We start from the raw sequence: 5,180 nt of genomic DNA, 5'->3' as shown, positions 1-5,180 counted from the left end.
CACTGAGCTACCTTCCCAGCCCCAGTGCACCCTTTAGCTATACCTGCAGCCTTACTTTTAATGCTGGTCATTTTGGTTTTGGTTTTTGTGGGTTTTTTTGGGTCCGGTCATGGGGCCTGAACTCTGGGCCTGGGCACTGTCCCTCAGCTCTTCAGCTCAAGGCTAGTGCTCTACCACTTGAGCCACAGCACCACTTGCAGCCTTTTCTGCTTAGGAGGAATGGAACCCAGGGCCTCATGCATGCAAGGCAAGCAGTCTACCACTGAGCCACCTTCCCAGCTGAGCCACCTTCCCAGCCCTCAGTCTCAACCTCTTAATTAGCTAGAATTAATTAGCTAGTACTCAGAGCCTGGGTACTGTCCCTGAGCTTCTTTTGCTCAAGGCTCTACCACTTGAGCTACAGTGCCACTTCCAGCTTTTTTTGCTTATGTGGTGCTGAGGAATCGAACCCAGGGCCTCATGCATGCAAGGCAAGCGCTCTACCACTGAGCCACCTTCCCAGCCCCCTGCTATTCTCTTTTTAAAAGGAATAGGAATGAAGGCACAGAGAGCTTAAGTGACCTTCTCAATATCACAGAGCTGGGAAGAAGCCCAACTGGGATTTGACCCCAAGCAGCCTGACTAGGGCCTCCTGCAACATCACCCCATCACCCCATCCAACCCTGTATCTTTAATGAACTGTGTAACTATGTTAATCATGCTTTATGTAATTCTCCTAGGGGCAGGATACAGCTCCCTGCTCACACCTGTCCTCCAAGACAGGGGGAGTAAGCTTTGGAATGTGGATTCCTAAAGGTAGGTTTCCTATATGCAAAGCTATAAACTGGATGAAGCACTGGGTGTGGGGATCCCTCCATAGACATAAACACAACACAGAAAGATCCTTAACCTGACAGCACAGGACACCCCCCCCCAACTATGGATGGCAGAATACTATCTTGGAGGGTAAGTTCCATCACAGATAGCAGACCTCCCTCCCCTACCTCTATCCCCCCAATCGAATCCTTCCTCACACCTGATGTGAACTGACTGTGGAACACAAATTCCATTCTAAGAAAAAGCAACTATGGGGAGTGTGAACTAACTACCCAGTGTGAACTTTGTGAAAGACAGTAGCCTGCAAGTCAGGCTTGTTATTATTACTTGCTTGGCTTTTTTTGGTCATAGGGCCTGAACTCTGAGCCTGGGCGCTGTCCCTCAGCTCTTCAGTTCAAGGCAAGCGCTCTATCACTTGAGCCATAGTGCCACTTCTGGTTTTCTGAGTGGTTTATTGGAGATAAGAGTCTCAAAGAAGTGCTTGCCTTGCATGCATGAGGCCCTGAGTTCGATTCCTTAGCACCACATAAGCAAAAAGAAAAAAGCCGGAAGTGGCGCTGTGGCTCAAGTGGTAAAGCGCTAGCCTTGAGCTGAAGAGCTGAGGGACAGCGCCCAGGCCCAGAGTTCAGGCCCCACAACCGGACCCCCCCCAAAAAAAAAAGAGTCTCAAAGAATTTCTTCCCTGGGCCAGCTTTGAACCATGATCCTCAGATCTCAGCCTCCTGAGTAACTATGATTACAGCATGAGCCACCAATGCCCAGCTTTTTCTTTTTGGCAGGGGGTGGGGGGGGGGGGGGTGGAGGTGGGGGTGGGGGTAGGAACTGGAGTTTGAACTCAGGAATGTCATTGGACAACTGGTAATTTTTCCAAGCCATTCACAAGTAAATGGGAATGAATGAGATTACTATGACCTACAATAGATGTGTTTCCTTCTTTTTTTTTTTTTTGGTCGGTTGTGGGGCTTGAACTCAGCTTGGGCGCTGTCCTTGTGCTCTTCAGCTCAAGGTGAGCACTCTACCGCTTGAGCCACAGTGCCACTTCTGGTTTTCTAGTGGTTTTATTGGAGATAAAGAGTCTCACGGGAGGGGGGGAGGGGGGCTGGGAAGGTGGCTCAGTGGTAGAGCTCTTGCCTTGCATGCCAGAGGCCCTGGGTTCGATTCCTCAGCACCACATAAGCAAAATGAAAAAAAGCCGGAAGTGGCGCTATGGATCAAGTGGTACACTGCTAGCCTTGAGCTGAAGAGCTGAAGGACAGCGCCCAGACCCAGAGTTCAGGCCCCATGACCGGACCCAAAAAAAAAAAAAAAGAGTCTCACGGCCTTTGCTGCCCGGGCTGGCTTTGAACAGCGATCCTCAGATCTCAGCCTCCTGAGTAGCTAGGATTACAGGTGTGAGCCACCAGCGCCGGGCTAGATGTGTTTTCTTCTAAGGAGTTGTGTGTGTGTGTGTGTGTGTGTGTGTGTGTGTGCTGGTACTTGAGCTTGAATGCAGGGCCTGGGCCCTGTCCCGTCTCCTTTTTTCCCCATCTCAAAACTAGCACTCAGCCCTCTACGCTCCACTATTTCACCGTCTTGGTGATTGGGTTGGATATACGAGTTTCATGGAAGCTGGGTACTGGTGGGCTCACACCTGTAATACTAGCTACTTAGGAAGCTGAGAATAACAGTTCAAAGCCAGCCTGGGCAGGAAAGGCCATGAGACACTTATTTCCAATTAACCACCAGAATACTGGAAGTGGCACTGTGGCTCAAAGTGGTAGAGTGCTAGCATGGACCAAAAGAGCTCAGGGACAGCTTTCAGGTCCTGAGTTCAAGCCCCATGAACAATTAAAAAAAAAAAGTTGAGCCAGGCACCAGTGGCTCACACCTATAATCCTATCCTTCCTAGCTACTCAGGAGGCTGAGATTTGAGGACTGCAGTTCAAAGCCAGCCCAGGCAGTAAAAGTCTGTTAGACTCTTATGTCCAATGAAGCACCAGAAAAATGGAAATGGCATTGTAACTCAAGTGGTAGAGTGCTTGCCTTGAGCTGAAGAGCTTAGGGACAGTGCCCAGGCCCAGAGTTCAAGCCCCATGACCAACAAAACAAACAAACATGCAACACTGCCCTGACACTGTTACAAATTTTGCCAGCAAAATGTCAACAGATTTTAATTTAAGCTCAGAGCTAGTGGCTCACACCTGTAATCCTAGCTACTCAGGAGGCTGAGATCTAAGGATCATGGTTTGAAGCCAGCCCAGGGAGAAAAGTGTCAAACTCTAATGTCCAACTAACCAGAAAAAAAGAAAGAAAGAAAGGAAGGAAGAAAGGAAGAAAGAAAGAAAGAAAGAAAGAAAGTGCAGAAGTGAAGGCTATGGCTCATGTGAGTGTGAGACTCTTACCTCCAATTAACCACCAGAAAACCAGAAGTGGTGCTATGGCTCAAATGGTAGAGCACTCACCTTGAGCTGTAGAGCTCAGGGACAGCATCCAGACCCAGAGTTCAAGTCCCACATCTGACCTCCCCCCAAAAAAAAGTTGGATTGGGAATGTGGCTGAAGCCCTGGGTTCCATTCCTCAGTATCATGTAAACAGAAAAATCCAGAAATGGTGCTGTGGCTCAAGTGATAGAGCACTGCCTTGAGCAAAAAGAAGCTCAGGGACGGTGCCCAGGCTCTGAGTTCAAGCCCCAGGACTGGCCAAAAAAAAAGTTTCACAGTTTTAGGCTGGCTTTGAATCCAGGATCCTTAGATCCTTAGATCTCAGCTCCTGAGTAGCTAGGATTAGAGGAATGTGAGCCACCAGGGCTCACCTGCCCAGATATAGGTCTTGAGAAGACTACAGTACTGAAAACCCATCACAGGAAAAGGAAACCTTCCCTAGGCCTTGGTACATCGCTCTCCATTATGCTTGGTCCAGGTTATCTGATGTGCAGAGTGGAAGATCATGGACATATGTAGACAGGTCCACACCTGGTGTACACTGTATCCAGGCAATAGGCATTTACTAACAAGGCATAGCCCATCCAATCCATCTCACCTCCAGTGTGAGGAGACTATTAGAAATCTCCCTCCTCCAGGTATGAACACCCCCACAGGCTAGCTCAACAGAATGCAGTGTGCATGCCCAGGAAGTATCACATTTCTCCATCTTGTGCTCCCAGCCACTCCAAGCGTTGGGGGCGGAGGGGGAGGGATGAACTGCGTCGTTCTGAGTGTCAAAATCTTGAGGGAAGTGACAGGTCTCTCCAGAGCCCCTCAAAGTCCCAGGCTGCTTGCACTGCCTAGGTTGCAGCGCGCGCCACCCTACAGGCCAGGCGCGTTCTCTTTCCTCCCGGTGGCAACAGGGCTTTCCGCGGGGCCGCGCCAGACTTTTTAAGACTGTTGATTGGTCACCAGAAAGCCAATCAAGCAGGAGAAAGGTGACATCACTAGTTCTCCCGTTTCCCTCCCTTCCCCCCGCCCCCCCAACCCCAAACTTCCCTACTCTGGCTACCGGCAGCAACAACCACGTGGGGGAGGGGTAAGAGTGTAGAGCCGGTGAGGTCATTGCCCCGCCCAAGCCGCTGTTGATTGGCTGCGGGACTCGCGGGTGGCGGTTGGCTGCTCCTCGCACCTCCCCCTCGTGCCGCTACCGCCGCCACTGAGAGGAGCCACCGGCGACGCCAGAGCCGGGAATCCGGGTGAGTTGGGGCCCTGGGTCTAAAATGTTCTTGGTGTCCAGCGAGACTCACGAGGAACTGCCCTTTCCGACTTTTTCTCCTCGCCCGGGTTCTTTAGCGCTCCCGGCACTCTGTCACATGGGAGTTGTAGTCTGCCTTCTACAGTCGACTACGGGTCAGAGACGTGAGAGGACTACTATTCCCAGAAGGCTTTGCGCCTCGCCGGTCAACAAACGCTTGAGCCACGCCTTCTAAGCCTGCTCATTGGAGAGCCCATCCCTTCTTCTATTTCATTGGTTACTGTCCCTCAAGTCTAGGTTCCGGCCTAGGGTGCATAGTGACTGGATACTGTAGTTGTCATTCGGCACAACGTCGATTATCAATTGGCCAAAGCTGGTGTTCATCACTTGTTGTAGGGCAGGGCCCAAGACAGATCAGGCGGTCGTAGGCTTAGGTTAGTGTCGGTCCCGGAGGGAGGCCGGCCTTGGATTTTGGCCCCACCCCCTAGCGCTGCCAGAAGAGCACGATTGGTTGCTATGAGTGTCGCTCATCGTCGAGAGGCGGAGCTGACTAGACTGCAGCTATCTATTGGCCTAGATCGGCGCCGGTCAGCGGGGTTGTGGCCACTGATTGGCTGGTTGTTCCAGCTGTTGCAGGTCCATTCACCATTTTGTGTGTTGGAGTAAAAAAAAAAGGGAGAATCGAGAGGGAGAGCCGGAGGGGG

Source organism: Dipodomys ordii, unplaced genomic scaffold, assembly GCF_000151885.1.
Source record: "Dipodomys ordii isolate 6190 unplaced genomic scaffold, Dord_2.0 Scaffold156, whole genome shotgun sequence".
Classification (NCBI taxonomy): Eukaryota; Metazoa; Chordata; class Mammalia; order Rodentia; family Heteromyidae; genus Dipodomys; species Dipodomys ordii.
Note: the sequence above shows the minus strand (reverse complement) of the source record.